At 40.7% G+C, this 22,184-nt stretch overlaps 1 non-coding gene across 1 annotated transcript; it reads right to left on the bottom strand.

The window, feature by feature from the left end:
• Positions 1–7,863: 7,863 nt before the first annotated feature.
• Positions 7,864–17,901, bottom strand: LOC106584465 (uncharacterized). The gene is made up of 2 exons (XR_014382325.1): positions 17,631–17,901; positions 7,864–12,769 (listed from the first exon to the last, which is right to left on the bottom strand). It is a non-coding gene; the product is annotated as an uncharacterized LOC106584465 (transcript).
• Between the last annotated feature and the right edge of the window lie 4,283 nt (positions 17,902–22,184).

Raw genomic sequence — 22,184 nt, 5'->3', positions numbered from 1 at the left:
GGAATTTTCCAAGCTGTTTAAAGGCACAGTCTACTCAGTGTATGTACATTTCTGACCCACTGGAATTGTGATGCAGTGAATTATAAGTTAAATAATCTGTCTGTAAACAATTGTTGGAAAAATTACTTGTGTCATGCACAAAGTAGATTGCCAAAACTATAATTTGTTAACAATAAATTTGTGGAGTGGTTGAAAAATGAGTTTTAATGACTTCAACCTCAGTGTATGTAAACTTCCAACTTCAACTGTATGTAACCACGGTTATGTGAGCTATATGGATCACTCCAATCCTCTACGGTGTTAGAGGCGCCTCAGAAATGATGTTGAGAACGTGTCGCGGCCATGGGGTCTATATATAGGGGCAGACCCCCGCCGTGACACAGGTGTACACGGAAGTAAATCTGTAAATCCTCACCTCGGATGTATCGCTCCGCCGCGGAGTGATACCAATATATTGGAGTGATCAATATAGCTCACTTAAAACCGTGGTTACATATGTAACCTTCGTTTCATCAGGTGTGGCATCAGATTGACAAAAGCATTTGGTTGCGTCATCAAGTACAACATATGTATCAAAACAAATTTCACACATATATTATTTAGTATATGTAAAGACAATATTAAATCAACAATAGTCTGATGGGTGACAATATTAGCCTATCACTTGTGATGTATATATTATCACTTGTGAATGATGCCCAGTATAAGAAACAATGCCTTTTTTCGGAGACTTTATCGAATTATGGTCGCACACCTCATGTAGCCTAGCCCATAGGCTTATATGTTTTGAGAAGATTTGTATCACAACTAAAGTGGGCAAATAACTTCTTCAAATGTAGCACATTAATCCGCTTTACAAGGGGTGTAAATCCTAACTGGCACACATAAGCAGTGTGTTCGTTTCAAGTTTGGGGAAGATCATATTCACCATTAAAAATGCACCTTTATAATAAAAGCATTACATGCATAATTGCATTTGCGGTCACTATTGATGATGGTGTTTTCTGCTCATGAAACATTTGCGCTTATATCCTTCTACCATGTGCGCACTGCTGCGCTTATAATGTGAAGAAATAACCCAATAGTTTATCAACATTTTAAGCTAAAAGTTCTGATCATCAGAAGTGTCCACTTAATTTGAGGGCTGAGGGGATTGGTCATGCGGTCCAAACACTTAAAAGACACACCCTATCCTCTCAGCCCTCAAATTAAGTGGATACTTCTGATAGCATACGATGACGTCTGATGAGTATACACTTGCAGGACGAGGGAGGAAGGAATGATTTTTAAATGGCCCACCCTGGCCGGAAATTCATCACTCATTCATCCCATGATGATTGTGTTTTCAACCACCGGTAGGTAGCTTGTGGGTGCTTTATATGCGCTACAGTCAATTATGAGTGCATGTCTACTTACATTAAATATATAATTATTTTTTTAAACGAGGGCTGAGGGGCTTACCTTGTAAACTTCCCTTGGTTGGCTAATCATTTGGACCACCCGCCAAGATAGCGACGGGGATTCCCCCAAGGTCACAAGGCGAGGGTAAGTCTTAAGTATTTAGACTGCAGCCACAGCCTGTGAGAAAGACCCGATCACGTGATGGAGAGCAATGTGAGTGAGCGGTGATTCGGAGCGCTCTGGGAGAAGGCCGCAAAAGGCATGGATTTATTTTAGGGTGCATTATGGCCACACAAATGGGATGCCACTGTGAAATTCTAGGCATTATCAAGTGTTTGTCAATTTGTGAATGAGTGACTGATGTAGTTTGTGCAGCCTGCACAAAACACAAAGCAGAACTCATGCCTTTCAAGCTACTTTTTTCAAATCATCATTAGAGTCGCATCATGCAGCCTTACAATGCATTAACAATCAAAACAAATAGCCCAACGTTTGTAGAAAAACCAAAGTTACATTAATAACTCTAAATTAAGCATATAGGAATACCAATTTCTTTGTTAACCGCTCAACACAAAACAGCCTTATGTGCCATCAAATCGTTTGGAGAAAATTTCCTTTCTAATTTATTCAGCTTTGTTCAGTTGTATTCTTCATACTATAAAATAATGCCATGGAATTCTAAGCAAATCTCTTCTGCTAAACGAACTATTGTAGCACACAGCCATATGGCATAGTCAGATCAGGTTTTCATCAAGGATCTCGCTGTACTTTGCTCCGTTCATCTTTCCCTTGATCCTGACTAGTCTCCCAGTCCCTGCCACTGAAAAACATCCGCACAAAATGATGCTGCCACCACCATGCTTCACCGTAGGGATGGTGCCAGGTTTCCTCCAGATATGTTGCTTGGCATTCAGGCCAAAGAGTTAAATCTTGGTTTCATCAGACCAGAGGATCTTGTTTCTCATGGTCTGAGAGTCCTTTGGCTGTCATGCCTTTTACTGAGTGGCTTCCGTCTGGCCACTCTACCATAAAGGCCTGATTGGTGGAGTGCTGCAGAGATGGTTGTCCTTCTGGAAGTTTCTCCCATCTCCACAGAGGAACTCTGGAGCTCTGTCAGAGTTGCCATCGGGTTCTTGGTCACCTCCTCCGATTGCTCAGTTTGGCCGGGCGGCCAGCTCTAGGAAGAGTCTTGGTGGTTACAAACTTCTTCCATTTAAGAATTGTCACGGTTGTCGTATGATGAAGGAGCGGCCCAAAGCGCAGCGTGTGTATCGTTCCACATCTTTATTAAACTGTGAAACTATGCAATACATACAAATAAACTAAAGAACAAAAAACAACAAACCGTTACGCAGAGGTGAAAAATAACACAAAAACAATCTCCCACAAACCCAGGTGGGAAAAACACTTACTTAAGTATGATCTCCAATTAGAGACAACAATGACCAGCTGCCTCTAATTGGAGATCATCCCAAACAAAGCCCAACATAGAAATGTTGAAAAAGCCTACTGGCAAAACGCATTCTTTTTGATTCTTTGAAAAACTTTGACAACAATATTGTAGTAAACAATAATAGTAAATTAATAACATATTATTAGTATATTCAGGGCACATGAGAAAAGATCCTCTGTAGCTCAGTTGGTAGAGCATGGTGTTTACAATGCCAGGGTTGTGGGGTTTGATTCCCACGGGGGACCAGTACGAAAAAGTATGCACTCAACTGTAAGTCGCTCTGGACAAGAGCGTCTGCTGAATGACTAAAATGAGAAGATAAAAATGATCCAGTCACATTCCTATCAATGTAAGAGTCTCAGTTAAGTGCAACTTAGTGGGGCTTTAGAGACGCATACAAATGGTATGGATTGGTGATTAGATAAACTGTTAAACATGTCATTGTCTCCAATGTTTCAGAATCGTGCAACACTGTCAGAGGAACAAAGAACTTGCAGGAAAAGACCTCACAATGCACATGTGTTATCAACATTTATTCTGTGTGGATAAAACACATTACAGAAGGCTCATTTATATGAATGGGTCCACTTGATCTCATAACAATTTTCTTAATGCTCGTCAAAACATGGACAAAAAATGTATTTTCCCTCAGAGTGGATATTGGCATCAAGCTCAGAGGTAATAACAAAAATGGTAGGAATCTTTCAGCTTCTGTGGACACTTGAGGAAACATAAGTACAAAGTAATTGATATTGTGAAAACTATGTTAACATCAAAACAGATAATGTAGCAGAATTCAATACTTTAACAAAACACTTTCACTCTAAAAACAAAAACATGTTTTATGTAGAAAGGGAGGACATAGTTTAAAATGTATTTGTGTCTCCCTTGTGACTGTTATTCATGTAACTTTGTAGGAGTTCTATCATTTTGAGAACTCCTGCAATCACTGCACCTATACAGTGATGCCTTTGTGTGTCTTTGATTGTTATTTAATGTACCTGATTGGGAAATAAATTTCTACTATGAGGACATCAGTATGGTCTCTCCCCTGAGTTCTCATGTGCACATTCAGATTGGTGCCAGTGGTGAATCCTTTTGTCTTTTCTCTCCTGTGTGAATCTTCATGTGCACTGACATATTAGTAGCAATGCTGAATCCTTTGCCACAATCAGGGCAGATATGTGGTTATGTGATTTCTCCCCTGTGTGGGTCCTAATGTGTGTTTTTAGATTTCCATTCTGTTTGAGTCCTTTGCCACAATGACAACAATGAAATGGAGTCTCACCTGTGTGGCTCCTCATGTGCACTATCAGCTTACTGTTCTTGCTGAACCATTTACTACAAACATCACAACAAAAACTAGCTGCAATGTGAGTTTGGAGGTGATATTTCCTACTTTCTGTGGATTGAAAACATTTCACACACCACAAATACTTTCTTCATCCTTTCTATGAGTTCACACATGTATAATTAATGAACCCATGTGATGAAAAGACTTACAACAGGTAATAGCATTACTTTGATGGGGTGATTTCAGGAGGGACAACTGTAGATTTCCTACCCTTAGTTTTGATATGGGACCTTTGTCCTTTTATCATCTTTGTTCTCTTTGATTTGACTGACTTAAATCCTGACGGAGGTCCTCCAGTCTCTATACCACTGACACTTTGACTGTTTTCACTCTGAGCTGGAGAACAGTCTGGATTTACAGCAGAGAAAGGCTGAGAGACACCGTTTTTTTCTGATTCTACATTGTCTTCTCCATCAGGTTCTGTTTTGATCTGTTCAGTTGTAGTACTGGGTAGAGTGTCTCTCTCTCTGTTTCCTTCCTTTTGGGCTTGATAGAGATGTGAGGGCTGAGTTGGGTCCTCATCACAGTCACTTTCACAGACAGGAATAAATGTGATCTCTATGGTATACACCTCAATCCCTTGAAGCTGCTCTTCCTCCTGACTGGTCCTGAGTTCCTCCTGTTCATCTTTAAATTGTATGGGTTCTGGGTCCTCCTGCCCCAGACAGGGGCAACACTCCAGCTCACAATGCTGCTGCTCAGGGGGAACCTCCACTTCAGAGAAAGAGAGAGTGAGCTGCTGGAGGTCTGGAGGAAAATAAAAAGGTTGAAACAGAAAACTCAATGACATGTAGACCTACCTCCTGTCTGGTACGCCTGCAATAATTAACTTCTACTAGTCAAATATAAATGAACTGTAATCCTAAACTTTGTCAAAAAAATAACTACCTTTGACATTGCTCCAATCAGAGGTGAAGCCATGGCAGGGCCTGGCTGGGACCAGCCCCTGCCAGATTGAATACTGGCCCACCCAATCAGGCTGGCTTTAAATATATTTAAAACATTTAAAATAATAACTTGAATTTGTTAATTTTGAAAAATGGAGGAGGTTCCTGAGATCTAATTGGTTATATCACAATCATATGGTACCACTATGGAGGCTAGCATGTCAGCCCATGAGGTTAGCATGGCTACTCCTTCGACTTCCTTAGCCCAGCTAGCTCACCATCCCCCGGCCCTGCCTCGTCACGGTGAGCATGTCATCACGGGTCCACCCATGGATTTGTCTGTGGTTGATGAACCACCCAGACAACCAAAAATGTGAATGTTCCTTACTAAAGTGATCAATGGAAAAGCGCAGTGTTTTTCATTCAAGCGGTATGGACAGTTTTCTTGGGTGGAATACAGTTCAACAAGGGATGCTGTTTTCTGTAAAATGTGTAGACATTTCCTAGAGGCCACTATGGAAGGCTCATTTGTTGGAGACAGATATAAGGATTGGAAGCACCTTTGAGGCATGCTTCAAGCAACAGGCTAGCAAACCCCACTATTTTACACTGGATACATTTGAATGCTACAATGCAAACCATCGCAATCAAAGCCTGGGTAACCGCGATTCCATGGACTATTCATTTGTAGAGCGGAATCGTGATCAAGTCAAAGTGAATCTGGACATTGTTATGCTATGCGCTAAACAGGACATAGCACTACGTGGACATATGGAGAGTGAAGAGACCCTTAACAAGGGCAACGTTTTGGCAACAAAAAAAAAATGTTGTATCCAAATATGATTAAAAAAAATCTAAATCGTCTAGAGCAGCTATCCGAAGACAATAGACTCATGAGTCCAGACATTCAAAACGAGCTGCTTGGGTCAGCAGCCTCCCTGCTGTTGCGCAAGATCAAAACAGAGCTCCTTGAATCACCAAGCAATTAACATCATTTTCATTTTCAATGGAAGGAAAGTGAGAGAAGCGGCGTCGGCAGAGAACCGTTGAGCAATCTGAGCATGGGTGAGGGAGCTGAACAGATGTCGTGACTTTACTTGAATTAATCTGATGACTGTTATTTAATCCACTAACTATGTTTAATTGTTACCTGATTTAATTAATAATGTAACAATTAACTCATTAGGAATTTGGGGCACCACGGAAGAGGTTGTTTAAAGAGTTACCATCTCCCGAATGAAACTCTATAAGGTATACATCAATTACATCAATAAACAGTCATCTTATTAATCATTACCTCTTATATCATTTTTGAACAGTCGTAACCTTCTTGAATCTGCAAAAACCCCAGCCTTCCTCATGATTCAGTACTACACAAATTTGTTTAATTATTTATTTACTAGCTAACTAAATAACACAGAATAAACATACCTACTTACTACATGAGACAAAGGTCCCTAGAACACTGACACAATATGGCTTTTACACAACGACATCGAGAGGGAAAGAGAGACACACATCGCCGATACATTTTCAAAACTATTCTCACAGTAATCATATAGTTTGCACAAACCACCGCCGTTTGGAATAAGAAATCGTGAATGTATTTACGTGTGAGTGCCTTCGTTCGCCGTTTATCTCTTTTGGAACCAGCCCTCCTTAGGAAGGTTGTTGGCCTTTCAGCGGCAAGCTTGTATGGCTCGGATTGTCCGAAAGGGGTCTCCTCTTTCCCGTCTTCTACTGTTGTCCACTCTGGAAGATAGCTAGCCAACCGTGTCGACGGTTCCCATCCCATATTGAAGTTTTGGATAGCTGCAACCCTGACATTTTCCATAACGTCAATAGACTACTAAGTGCCATCATCACCCCTCCTATGACTTGTAGTGTTGAGAGACCCTTCTCCACTACAGGCGGTATCCAAACATCCATCCGATCTTGCATGCATGTCTCAACAATCTAGCTCCATTGTTCTTTGAAAACAAACTCGATCAATGGAAGTGATGGGGGCATGTGAGCATGTTACTTAAAGGTGATTTGGCCATTTAAAAAAACAACATGCTCACATGGCCCCATCTCTTCCATAGATTTTTAGCTAGCAGTGGCTGAAGTTAGCTGTAGTTCAATGGCTGTTTAAAGAAAACTGAATAAGTGATTACAGTTTATCCTGCTCCATAGACTACTTTCAGGGTGAGTCCTTTAATGAAAATGCATTCAGTGCTTTCTATTTATATTCTTCCTTTCTTCTTTGTGCAATAAGCTATTTGCTCATATTCCTGTGCCGAGCTCCTGGTGTCCGACCCGCTGACCATAGCCCATCTTCCGAAAACATCTGAAACCCTACCTCTTCTTAAATAAGACTTCTCAGTCCCCCCACCCCTTTGCACTTGTCTTTTCCTACAAGCACTGACTTAGCTGATAGCTCTGGATAAGAGTGTCTATTAAATGGCTAAAATGTACAAACGTAATGTAAAATGTTTGATTACTGTCGTACTCAACACTTATTTCTCCATATTTTGTGACAGTATAACTTTTCCCATTTTATCACTGCACTTTGCTGCTGTAGAATCTCTCTCTCTCTGAATTTGTAGGTGTTAGACGTGTATTTCATTATTAAGTTTGTTTACTGTCGGACTCGGCCAGTCGGCCTGAGGGGTATCCTACACAGCAGAATCAATGAGGTAGCCAGCTAACTTGCCTAAATATTCTGAAACAAGTGCAATGAACAGAGGAAAAATAAGTGTGCAGGAAAAGACACCTCACAATAAACATGCGTTATCAACATTTATTCTGTTATACAAAGGCAGATTAAATATATACGTTCCTAGATGAAACAAACATGTTTCAGAAGGTTCATTTATATGAATGGGAACACTTGATAGATAAAAAATAGATTTTTCCTCAGAGTGGATATTGGCATCAAGCTCAGAGGTAACAACAAACACGATAGGAATCGTTCAGCTCATGTGGAAACTGGAAACATAAGCACAGAGTAACTGATATTGTGAAAACTACTGTAGGACAATTCCACGGTAACGGAATTACGCTGAGACTGATTTCACTTTAAAATGTGTGCCAAACAAGAGACATTGATTAAACATTTTAACAAACCGTACAACTCTATGCACAATGACTAATTTGAACAATTTAAAATATATCATTTACTGTAAAGACTGTGCAGATGCAAAGTTTGGTAACACATTAAGGTAAAATCTCCCTCAGTTTAATTGTTAGCAAATTTGTACCGGCACAGTTCTTCCTGTAAATGTGTTTTTGTAAAACTTGTTAAAAGTAGTCATTGTGCATAGAAAATGGTTTGTTAAACTTGGAAATCAATGGTTTTTGTTTGGTATACATTTTAAAAGTGTCTCAGCATAATTCCGTTACCATGTCATTTCCCTTTAGCAACATCAAAACAGATGTAATGTGGAAGATTTTAACATATTGACAAGACATCTACACGTAAAACATGTTTTATGTACAAAAGGGAGGACATACAGATAACAGCCAAAATAAAGGAAACACCAACAGAAAGTGTCTTAATAGCGTGGTGAGGAGTCGTCGTGTACCGTGTCCGGAAGACTCCACCATTCATTTCTGGATTCAGGGTTCACTCAAACATAGTTTTAAGCATTGTTATACTATTGACAACTACAGCTGATTTCAGGATTGTATATCGATTCGCTCTCCTTAAATATTTGTAATCTGACGTATTCGTTTCAGTCTCTGAATTGTTTAATCAAACTTTCCACAGCCAGCTCCTGATAGAGCATACAAACTACAATCGGTCTCCTGAATTAGCCTAGTGCGCATAGCTAGATCCTGTCCCGAGCTTGTTTTACCCGGCTAAACAATGCTCGTTTATGTCCTCATTGCAAAACTCCAAAAATACTTTACCCTCAACATTAAAACTCCTTTGCTGTTATATAATCATGAAAGAAAGACACCACGGATACAAGTTCAGTTTTGAGATCCACCTGCATCATTAGCGTAGGGTTACTTTGACATTTCTGACTGGTCTTGGAAAGGTGACAACGGGCAGCCTCTTCCTGCTTGGCTCGATGGGATATGTAGTGATTTTGCCAACAGACATATGTACAGTCTTGTACCCTTAACCTATTTTAAACTGACTACTGTATTTGTTGATTAAATCTGACTTTTTTTTAGGGGGTAGATCAGCTTTAATATAGCAGATTGATAGAATCCAATCTATGTAATTGTCTGCATCATTTCCAATCCCCTATATACATATATATCTTTTTGCCTTTATTATTTTACCCTAATCCTACCCCTCCTCCCCTAATTGGAGTAAAATAATTGACTACAATACTTAGGCTTCTACTTACAGCTTATACATATTATATACATTTTATGACACGGTATATTTTACATTAGTTATCTTTTTTTGTTTGTTTTTAGCCCCACCCTTCAGTTACCATCCTATCAATCTCTGAAAACCATCCAGTTTTCATTTCTAATTGCCATATTTTTCAATTGTGCTGTAATGTTTCACAAAAGTTCCGTACCTTTCTATTCTCATAGTTTCTACAGATTGTATATTAAAGATGAATATTTTTACTAAAAGTACTACTATATTACTAATCAATTGACTATGGCTTTTCAAGTCAATCAGCAGTGGTTTTTGCAGTTAGTTCCAGGAAAATGTTGCAATTCTTCAGCCATTCCTGAACCTGCGACCAACAACAAGCTATATACATATGTGCAGTACCAAAACAAGTGATCAAATGGTTCTGTCTCTTCGCAGCAAAATCTGCAGTACTGGGATGGTTGTATCCCTCATATACAGTACCAGTCAAAAGTTTGGACACACCTGCTCATTCCAGGGTCTTTGTTTATTTGTACTATTTTCTACATTGTAGAATAACAGTGAAGACATCAAGAAATAACATATGAAATAACACATATGGAATCATGTAGTAACCAAAAAAAGCTTTAAACAAATCAAAATATTTTATATTTGAGATTCTTCAAAGTAGCCACTCTTTAGCTTGATGACAGCTTTGCAAACTCTTGCCATTCCCTAAACCAGCGTCATGAGGTAGTCACCTGGAATGCATTTCAATTAACAGGTGTGCCTTGTTAAAAGGTCATTTGTGGAAACAGTTGAGCCAATAAATTGTGTTGTGACAAGGTAGGGATGGTATACAGAAGAAAGGCCTATTTGGTAAAAGACCAAGTCCATATTATGGAAAGAACAGCTCAAATAAGCAACGAGAAACGACGGTCCATCATTCATTTTAGACATGAAGGTCAGTCAATCCGGAAAATGTCAAGAACTTTGAACTGTTCTTCAAGTGCAGTCGCAAAAACCATCAAGCGCTATGATGAAACTGGCTCTCATGAGGACTGCCACAGGAAAGGAAGACCCAGAGTTACCTCTGCTGCAGAAAATCAGTTAAGGTTACCAGCATCAGAAATGGCAGCCCAAATAAATGCTTCATGTTCAAGTAACAGACACATCACAACATCAACTTGAGATGGTTTGGGATGAGTTGGACCGCAGAGCGAAGGAAAAGCAGCCAGCATGTGGGAACTCCTTCAAGACTGTTGGAAAACCATTCCTCATGAAGCTGGTTGAAGAATGCAAAGAGTGTGCAAAGCTGTCATCAAGGCAAAGGGTGGCTACTTTGAGGAATGTAAAATATATTTTGATTTGTTAAACACTTTTTTGGTAACTACATGATTCCATGTGTTATTTCATAGTTTTGATGTCTTCACTATTATTCTACAATGTGGAAAATAATAAAAAATAAAGAAAAACCCTTGAATGAGTAGGTGTGTCCAAACTTTTGACTGGTACTGTACATACAATTCTATTGGTTGCAATAATTTCTATAACATGTCATTTACACCAAAAATAGAGATTTGGTTGTAAAAAACGTCCCCTTTAAGGAATATACATTTTTCCCTGCTTAGTCAGAAATAGTCATATTCTATTAAGACAAGTAAAACCATTAATTGATTACATCAATTGGAAACAAATAAATACTCCTACACCATGATTTTTCAATTCATAAAATGTGTAGGGTAAGCTACATTGCATTGTAGATTTGCGTTGGTAAATGAGGAAATCAGTCGTACAGAAATATTGTCAAATAGATAAATGGCCTTTAGTCAATTTAAAATTGCAGGATTATATTGTTACGATGATAATGCCCGCCATTGGGGAAAACCATCTTGAAAAATGTTGGTTGCAGTCAGGACTAAACGATAAGCTGGACATCTGCGTTAAGGAGCGGTAAATCGGTGGCCAACGATGGTTGCAATTGAGATCAGCTGTGCGGGTGATTTTAATGCGTATTGACGGTTTAATGACAGATCAGCTGGATATAGTCTGGTGGCCATAGATGGTGCCTATTGCTATTCAATGTACCCGATTGGAAAATTAATCTTCTACTATAGGGACATCAGTATGGTCTCTCCCCTGTGAGTCCTCATGTGCACTTTCAGATTGGTGCCAGTGCTGAATCCTTTGACTTTTCTCTCCTGTGTGAATCCTCCTCATGTGCACTGACAGATTACTGGCAATGCTGAACCCTTTGCCACAATCAGGACAGCTATGTGGTTTCTCCCCTGTGTGGGTCATCATGTGTATTTTTAGATGTCCCTTACGAGTGAATGATTTGCCACAATCAGGGCAGCAAAATGGCTTTTCCCCTGTGTGAATCCTAATGTGCCTTTTCATAGCACTGCCAGTGCTGAATCCTTGTCCACAACAATAACAACGATATGGCTTCTCCCCTGTGTGGATTCTCATGTGTATTTTCAGACCTCCATTCTGCATGAAGCATGTACCACAAACAGGGCAGGAAAAAGGTTTCTCCCCTGTGTGGCTCCTCATGTGCACTGTGAGCTTACTGTTTGTGCTGAACCATTTACTACAAACATCACAACAAAATCTAGCTGCAATGTGGGTTTGGAGGTGATCTTTCATACTTTCTGTGAACTCCATACATTTTCCACACACACCACAAATACCTTCTTTATCCTTTCTATGAGTTTTCACGTGTTTAAGTAATGAACCCATGTGATGAAAAGACTTGTCGCACACCTTACAACAACAGGGAGTATCATGACTTTGACTGGGTGATTTCAGGAGGGACAACTGTGTAGATTTCTTGACACAGGAGCTTTGTCCTTTCATCATCTTTGTTCTCTTTGATTTGACTGGGTTAAAACCAGACGGAGGTCCTCCAGTCTCCATACCACTGACACTTTGACTGTTTTCACTCTGAGCTGCAGAACAGTCTGGATTTACTGCAGAGAAAGGCTGAGAGAGACTGGTTGGTTCTGATTCTACATAGATGTCTCCATCAGGTTCTGTTTTGATCTTTTCAGTTGTAGTACTGGGTAGAGTGTCTCTCTCTCCGTTTCCCTCCTTTTGGGCTTGATAGAGATGTGAGGGCTGAGTTGGGTCCTCATCACAGTCACTTTTCACACAGACAGGATTGAATATGAACTCTATGGTCTCTGCCTCATGCCCTTTAAGCTGCTCTTCCTCCTGACTGGTTCTGAGTTCCTCCTCTTCCTCTTTAATCTGTATGGGCTCTGGGTCCTCCTGTCCCAGACTGGGGCTCCACTCCTGCTCACAGTGCTGCTGCTCAGGGGGAACCTCCTCTTCAGAGACAGAGACAGAGAGAGTACGCTGCTGGAGGTCTGGAGGAAAGGAGAAAGGATGAAACAGAAAACTCAATGACATGTAGACCTACCTCCTGTCTGGTACGCCTGCAATAATTAACTTCTACTAGTCAAATATAAATGAACTGTAATCCTAAACAATTAGGATTAGAATAAGGTTTAGGTTAAGGGTTAAGGTTAGGGTTAGTAGATAGTTGAAATGTTACTGATGGACTATCCAACTACAGATGGACTATCCAAATAAAGTGTTACTGAAACAGATATTTGCATTCCTGAAACATTATTTTGAAGTACAATTTGATCTAATTGATTGTACTCAAATTGGCCCTTTTAAATGTATAGTGTTGATATAATCTTCAATAAATATAGTTCCATCTAACAATGAGTAAGACATGAGGAATCCAATAAAATTATCAAAAGCCACCAATGGATCCCTCACACCCCATGCCAGTCTCACCCCAACAACTGGTATACAGTGTCAGTTCTCTATGTCTCACAAGTGTTATGGAGCTACGGCTTCGAGTATGGTTTCTTCCTCCGAGAGCTACCATTTGTTGCAGTATTCAAGGAGAGATTGGTTTAAGCATTAGGTTGTCTAGAGATGGGTTTCCCAAACTCAGTCCTGTGGCCCCACCTGGATGCACATTTTGTTTTTTGCCTTAGAACTACACAGCTGACTCAGTTTGGGAAACCCTGGCATAGAGTAGGACAAACTGAATTACTTTCATGAAGGACAGATTTGGCTTGTTGTGAGGATGACCATAACATTTATTTTCATCATGAGTAAAAGCTACTGGTTTTCTACTCAAAGTTCCAAAGAAAATGGTATGATAAATGTAATAAACACAAGAGACCAACAACATTTATAAAAGAGTGTGGCAATAGCAGCGGCATCTAGGGAGCAAAACCTGGTACTTTCACTATTTATTATAACTACGGGAAGCAACGTCAGGCTATTTTCTCTGAACTGGGGAAGAAAATATAAATCAGATTCACTACTTGTCAAACATAGAGAAGTGATACTGTGTACTGGTGGTTGGAGAGGAATTGGTGTGGGGGATCATGGGTGGCTTTGACCATTTTATTAATTAACGGTGGGAAGAATTATGGTCCAAATCAGATGTTGCGTACTATATTTATTGACAGTGTTGGGGAAGCTACTCTGTAAATATAGTTTACCAACTTACCAAATACTTCACACTGGAAGAAGTTAAGCAGCACTAAAGCTACCCTTAACAAAAATATAGTTTACTTATCTAAAGTTACTTAAAGTATATCCAAACTACTTTGTGAAACATTATCATATGTAAATCTGAAATGTCAGACTGCAAGAAGAGATAAATTTAGGGTCAAATGTTAAAAGCAGTTCTTTTGCTGCAGTCATCTAGCCGTGGCACTGCGCCACGGCAAAATCATTGTTGCCGCCGTCCCAAAACTATGGAACATTAAAAAAAATATTTCTGCCGTGATGCACTTTGAAGATGCTAAGAACAGTCCACGTTTACTTTTTCCTTACAAACAAAACAACTAATGACTAGAAAAATCAGACAACCCCATAGCAGAATAGGTTATGTTTTTAACTAGTCGGCTTGTTGTTCTATGCGAGTGAAATGTTGCACTCAAGTTACAAGTGCAATAGGGAGGGAAACATGCTTCTGACAAGCAAACAATGCTCAACAATTCTTGCAATCATAGGGGAAGACAGCAGTTATAATGTCCTTTGTTAAAAAAAGGGGGATCCCAGCGTTCCATTGCTACTTTATTTTTCAACTGCTAAATATGTGCGGACTGCACCATTTTAAACCCAGAGTTTTCAGCAGCGGCATGGTTAAGCAAGTTACTGCTCTGCAATTCCCTGTGAGTGCATATGGGAGAGTGGCGCTGAATGTAACACGGGTCAATTGTAAGGTAACTTGGGGTAAAACACCACCTTACCTCAAAATAGTTTTTTTTAGGAGTGACTTAAATTGTGATGAGACATTACATTTTTAGTTGAGCAAGAGTAGTGGCAACCAGGGAAAGTGTTGGGGGGAAAAAACGGACAAGAAGTAGTTTCTGTGATAAGTAAAGTCAGCGGGAGTGTTACCCCGGGTGGCGGTTTAACCCAAGTTACCCTAACAGGCCTACATTATATTCCAGGGAAAGGGGACCTAGTCAGTTGTCCAACAATGTATTCAACTGAAATGTGTCTTCCGCATTTAACCCACCCCCTCTGAAACAGAGAGGTGCGGGGGGCTGCCTTAAATCCACATCATCGGTGCCCTGGGGAACAGTGGGTTAACTGCCTTGCTCAGGGGCAGACGATAAGATTTCTACCTTGTCAGCTCGGGGATTCGATCCAGTAACCTTTCGGTTACTGGCCCAACTCTCTAACCACTAGGCTACCTGCCGCCCCATTCACTGTGTTTATGCATGTTTTTTGCTAAATAGTTAGTTAAAATATCCCATTTGGGATCTGGCTAATGATTAGACAAATAAGGCAGGGGCATTCAACTCTTACCCTATGAGGTCCGGAGCCTGCTGGTTCTCTCTTCTACCTGATAATTAACTGCACCCACCTGGTGTCCCAGGTCTAAATCAATCCCTCATTTAGAGGGGAACAATGAAAAAACGCAGTGGAACTGGCTTCGAGGTCCAGAGTTGAGTTTGAAGGCAATATGGTAAATGGCGATAGGCAATCCCATGTTTCAGCATATTTATTGATAGCCAATATTCTGCATCAGTTGGGCTACAGGTGATGATGCTTATAGCTAGCCCTGGATCATGACTCTCAGTTCCATTACATTACACATAAGAGTCATTGGATGAAGGCGTCTTCTGTACGGGGGAGTTTTTAATAGCCCTGACGCCCAATCTGAACATTAACACCCGTTGCTTGCGGTACGGTTTTGGAAGCATAAGGACCTTTTCTTTCTGTGTGTTAGTGGAACTTGGGTAGATCGAAGCACACATAGCTGTAAGAATCTGTGCTAAAAGAATCGTAATTATTTTGTATTTTTTTCCTCGCTGATTAAAGATAAAGGCCATTTGTTTCAAAAGCCGTATTGCAAGCAATGATTATTGACATGTTTTAAAATGTTAAAATACGTCGGGGTTGTAGTTTGCATGAGTCAGTCGTGGGTGAAGTTATTGGCTGAAAACTGCCTAGTTTTCGAAAGCTAGCTAATAGCATACCTGATAATATGGACCATGCATAGGCTATACGCATGGTCCAACAGGTTAGAATAATACATCATATTAACAATATGTTATTTGGCTCATTTCTGGAGGTGGAAATTATATTTTAGATGGTGTCAGCATCATTTTCCCCCCCATTCATTTTGGAGTAGAATGTCCTTTTAAAAAGTCACCAGAAGTGAGCTTCTCAGTCCTTCTATAATGAACCAAATTATAAAACGAAACATGCAGCAATTTCAGACTTCACTGAGTTACAGTTCATATAAGGAAATCAGTCAATTTAAATAAATTCATTAGGCCCTAATCTATGGATTTCTTCACATGACTGGGAACACAAATATGCATATGTTGGTCACAGATACCTTTAAAAAAAAAGTAGGGGCATGGATCAGAAAACCAGTCAGTATCTGATGTGACCACCATTTGCCTCAGGCAGCACGACACATCTCCTTCACATACAGTTGATCAGGTTGTTGATTGTGGCCTGTGGAATGTTGTCCCACTCCTCTTCAATGGCTGTGCAAAGTTTCTGGATATTGGTGGGAACTGGAACACGCTGTCGTACACGTCGATCCAGAGCATTCCAAACATGCTCAATAGGTAACATGTCTGGTGAGTATGCAGGCCATGGAAGAACTGGGAGATTTTCAGCTTCCAGGAATTGTGTACAGATTCTTGCGACATGGGGCTGTGCATTATCATGCTGAAACATGAGGTGATGGAGGTGGATGAATGGCACGACAATGGGCCTCAGGATCTCGTCACGGTATCTCTTTGCATTCAAATTGCCATCGATAAAATGCAATTGTGTTTGTTGTTCGTAGCTTATGCCTGCCCATACCATAACTCCACCACCACGGGGCACTCTGTTCACAACTTTGACATCAACAAACCGCTCGCCCACACGACGCCTTACATGTGGTCTGTGGTTGTGAGGCCAATTGGACGTACTGCCAAATTCTCAAAAACAACGTTGGAGGCAGATTATGGTAGAGAAATGAACATTACATTTTCTGTAAACAGCTCTGGTGGACATTCCTGCAGTCAGCATGCCAATTGCGCACTCCCTCAAAACATTTGTGGTGTTGTGTGACGACAACTGCACATTTTAGAGTGGCTTTTTATTGTGCCCAGCACAAGGTGCACCTGTGTAATGATCATGCTGTTTATTCAGCTTCTTGATATGCCACACCTGTCAGTTGGATGGATTATCTTGGCAAATGAGAAATGCTCACAAACAGGGATGTAAACAAAAGTATGTACAAAAATTGCGAGAATGGAACATTTCTGGAATCTTTTATTTCAGCTCACGTTGTGTTTATATTTTTGTTCAGTGTAGTTCACTACTCCCAAACCCTGTTTAATGGATATTATGTAAATCCTGTATAAATGAAAAGGGCCAATTTGGGTGCAATCCATTACCTTCATTTCTGAGATCAAATAAAATGTATACAAAATAATGTTGTATGAATGTTAATATTATCTGTTTCTAACTACATAAACGACTTCAGAACGATCAGAGATCGCCATGGCTTGTTCAAACATGGAACGACTCTCAGTTAAACTGCAACTTTTATGCTATTTTCATCGCAGTCTGAAGTAGGAGTTGTGATCTGATATTCGAGGAAGTGCCTGATGAATTTTCTACCACAAAAGGGGTCCCCGGCGCAAAAAAGTTTTGGGAACCACCGAGTTAGCCTACCTGCTCTCTGTAGGTTTATCTCAGGTTGAAGAACAATGTCGAGCAGCCTCTGTAGACGGACAACTTCCTCTTGATACTCTGCTACCGTTTTTTCAACGACCCCGAATATCTCCTCAGCAGCAGCTGTTAATCTATCGTTCAGAAAAACCCTCAATAACTGTATTTGAGACATTCTTTGATAATTCAAGTTGACTAGCTAGCTGTGTTTTTATTTTAGCTGTTATCCCTGTCCGTGCGTCATCAACAGAATCCGGGCTCTACTTAAAAAAAACTCCACTGTTAGTGCACGTTCAAGTTATTACATGTTGCGCTATCGCCACCTGCTGGACTGGAGTGTAACATGGCATTTCTCTGTCCTACAAAATTAAGATTGGTTGAGTAAGAAACATGCTCTGTGTAGCTTTATCTCAGGTTGAAGAACAATGTCGAGCAGCTTCTGTAGACGGACAACTTCCTCTTGATACTCTGCCATCATTTTTTCAACGACCCCGAATATCTCCTCAGCAGCAGCTGTTAATCTTTTGTTGAGAACTCCTCAACTCTATTTTAGGCATTTTTAGATCATGCACGTTGATTAGCCATCTAGCTGTTCTGTTTTAATCATCTGCGACAAAAGATCCTCACTATCATCACTAGTTTCCATACTGCAAAGTCATAAACCCCGCCAATTTTTACAATTTCTCTGACCATTTTATTTTAAACCTAACTCTTAGAAAATATGACAAATACAATGTGTTTAGAATTCTCTCAACTCCTGTGGTCATCAGAGGGCACCTATGCACAAAGTAACCAACATTGTGAACACTACTTTAACAACATCAAGATATATCATGTAGCAGATTTCAACATATTGAGAAATTTGACTCTCAAAACAAAAAATATGTTTTATGTACAGATAGAGGACATGGTTCAAATGTCTGTTACGTCATCCTATAACTAATGAGCACTGACTATAACTAATGAGCACTAAATCCACTGACTGCTCTTTGTTAGACAGTGATGTGGAGATCTTATGTTCAAGCAGTAATACAGTCATATCTTATTCACCCAAGAGTTGTGTCCTGAGGTGCATCTCCTCTCACAGGTGAAAGTTAGTGATTTCTTACCCTTAACATTGATATGTGACCTTTGTCCTTTTACTATCTCTTTTCTCTTTGATTTTACTGGCTTTAAACCATTCTCCATACCACTTTGAGCTGCAGAACAGACGGGATTGACTGCAGAGAGGGGTTGAGAGACACTGGTTGGTTCTGATTCTATGTAGTCCTCTCCATCAGGTTCTGTTGTGATCTGTTCAGTTGTAGTACTGGGTACAGTCTCTCTCTCTCTCTCTCTCTCTCGGTTTCCTTCCTTTTGAGCTTGATGGAGATATGAGAGCTGAGTTAGGTCCTCATCAGTCACTTTTCACACAAGCAGAAGTCAAATTTGAGTATTTAAATTATTTATTTTTTATACAGTTTTATTCAAGTGCACATAAAGAACATGTACCATACATACACAACATATATTTTCTGTCTTTACAAAGGAGCAAAACTACATTCACATGTTAAGGGTACATTTTGGCTGTATAGAGCAAATATTTCAAGAGTCTGAATAAGAATACAATTTGGATAAAGCCACAGAAAAACAACAGAAACAAACAACAACAAAAAAGAAATGACAGAATAAGACCAGTACAATATGTCAGGAACTCCGACCAGACACCTTCATACCTATGCTGTCTATGTTGCAAGATTTATGTAATTCTCTCCATGTCAGCAAGTTCCCCACATAGACCTAACCACATATCTTTTGAGGGTGCATGTTCATTTTTCCAGCATTTTGTTACACATTTCCTTGCTGCTGCTAAAAGATAAACTATCAATTTAAGTGCAAAGGATTGGAGTGTATTCACAGGAACAATACCTAGAAGGAGATCACATGAGTCTGGTTGAATAGTAATACCTGTGATTTTTATTTATTTTTATTTTATTTCACCTTTATTTAACCAGGTAGGCTAGTTGAGAACAAGTTCTCATTTGCAACTGCGACCTGGCCAAGATAAAGCATAGCAGTTAGACACATACAACACAGAGTTACACATGGAATGAACAAAACATACAGTCAATAATACAGTAGAAAAAAAAGAAAACAAAAAGTCTATATACAGTGAGTGCAAATTAGGTAAAATAAGGGAATTAAGGCAATAAATAGGCCATGGTGGCAAAGTAATTACAATATGGCAATTAAACACTGGAATGATAGATGTGCAAAAGATGGATGTGCAAGTAGAGATACTGGGGTGCAAAAGGAGCAGAAAAAATAAATAAATACAGTATGGGGATGAGGTAGACAGATGGGCTGTATACAGATGGGCTATGAACAGGTGCAGTGATCTGTGAGCTGCTCTGACAGCTGGTGCTTAAAGCTAGTGAGGGAGATGGGAATCTCCAGCTTCAGAGATTTTTGCAGTTCGTTCCAGTCATTGGGAGCAGAGAACTGGAAGGAAAGGCGACCAAAGGATGAATTGGCTTTGTGGGTGACCAGTGAGATATACCTGCTGGAGCGCGTGCTACGAGTGGGTGCTGTTATGGTGACCAGCGAGCTGAGATAAGGCGGGGCTTTACCTAGCAGAGACTTGTAGATAACCTGTAGCCAGTGGCTTTGGCGACGAGTATGAAGCGAGGGCCAGCCAACGAGAGCGTATAGGTCGCAATGGTGGGTAGTGTATGGGGCTTTGGTGACAAAACGGATGGCACTGTGATAGACTGCATCCAGTTTGTTGAGTAGAGTGTTGGAGGCTATTTTATAGATGACATCGCCGAAGTCGAGGATCGGTAGGAGGGTCAGTTTTACGAGGGTATGATTGGCAGCATGAGTGAAGGATGCTTTGTTGCGAAATAGGAAGCCGATTCTAGATTTAATTTTGGATTGGAGATGCTTAATATGAGTCTGGAAGGAGAGTTTACAGTCTAGCCAGACACCCAGGTATTTGTAGTTATCCACGTATTCTAAGTCAGAGCCGTCCAGAGTAGTGATGCTGGATGGGCGGGCAGGTGCGGGCAATGATCGGTTGAATAGCATGCATTAGTTTTATTTGCGTTTAAGAGCAGTTGGAGGCCACGGAAGGAGAGTTGTATGGCATTGAATCTCGTCTGGAGGTTAGTGTCCAAAGAAGGGCCAGAAGTATACAGAATGGTGTCGTCTGCGTAGAGGTGGATCAGAAAATCACCAGCAGCAAGAGCGACATCATTGATGTATACAGAGAAGAGAGTCAGCCCAAGAATTGAACCCTGTGGCACCCCCATAGAGACTGCCAGAGGTCCGGACAACAGGCCCTCCGATTTGACACACTGAACTCTATCAGAGAAGTAGTTGGTGAACCAGGCGAGGCAATCATTTGAGAAACCAAGGCTGTTGAGTCTGCCAATAAGAATGTGGTGATTGACAGAGTCGAAAGCCTTGGCCAGGTCGATGAATACAGCTGCACAGTAATGTCTCTTATCGATGGCGGTTATGATATTGTTAAGGACCTTGAGCGTGGCTGAGGTGCACCCATGACCGGCTCTGAAACCAGATTGCATAGCGGAGAAGGTACGATGTGATTCAAACTAGTTGGTAATCTGTTTGTTAACTTGGCTTTCGAAGACCTTAGAGATGCAGGGTAGGATAGATATAAGTCTGTAGCAGTTTGGGTCTAGAGTGTCTCCCCCTTTGAAGAGGGGGATGACCGCGGCAGCTTTCCAATCTTTGGGAATCTCAGACGATACGAAAGAGAGGTTGAACAGGCTAGTAATAGGGGTTGGAACAATTTCGGCAGATCATTTTAGAAAGAGAGGGTCCAGATTGTCTAGCCCGGCTGATTTGTAGGGGTCCAGATTTTGCAGCTCTTTCAGAACATCAGCTATCTGGATATGGGTGAAGGAGAAATGGTGGGGGCTTGGGCGGGTTGCTGTGGAGGGTGCCGGGCAGTTGACCGGGTAGGAGTAGCCAGGTGGAAGCATGGCTAGCCGTAGAGAAATGCTTATTGAAATTCTCAATTATAGTGGATTTATCGGTTGTAACAGTGTTTCCTAGCCTCAGAGCAGTGGGTAGCTGAGAGGAGGTGCTCTTATTCTCCATGGACTTTACAGTGTCCCAGAACTTTTTTGAGTTTGTACTGCAGGATGCAAATTTCTGTTTAAAAAAGCTAGCCTTAGCTTTCCTAACTGCCTGTGTATATTGGTTCCTAACTTCCCTGAAAAGTTGCATATCACGGGGGCTATTCGATGCTAACGCCACAGGATGTTTTTGTGCTGGTCAAGGGCAGACAGGTCTGGACTGAACCAAGGGCTATATCTGTTCCTGGTTCTACGTTTTTTGAATGGGGCATGCTTATTTAAGATGGTGAGGAAGACACTGTTAAAGAACAACCAGGCATCCTCTACTGTCGGGATGAGGTCGATGTCATTCCAGGATACCCCGGCCAGGTTGATTAGAAAGGCCTGCTCACAGAAGTGTTTTAGGGAGCGTTTGACTGTGATGAGGGGTGGTCGTTTGATCGCAGACCCATTATGGATGCAGGCAATGAGGCAG

Source organism: Salmo salar, chromosome 23 (genome assembly GCF_965601325.2).
Source record: "Salmo salar chromosome 23, fSalSal1, whole genome shotgun sequence".
NCBI classification, from domain to species: domain Eukaryota; kingdom Metazoa; phylum Chordata; class Actinopteri; order Salmoniformes; family Salmonidae; genus Salmo; species Salmo salar.
Note: the sequence above shows the minus strand (reverse complement) of the source record. Positions and strands in the feature narration are given on the sequence as shown.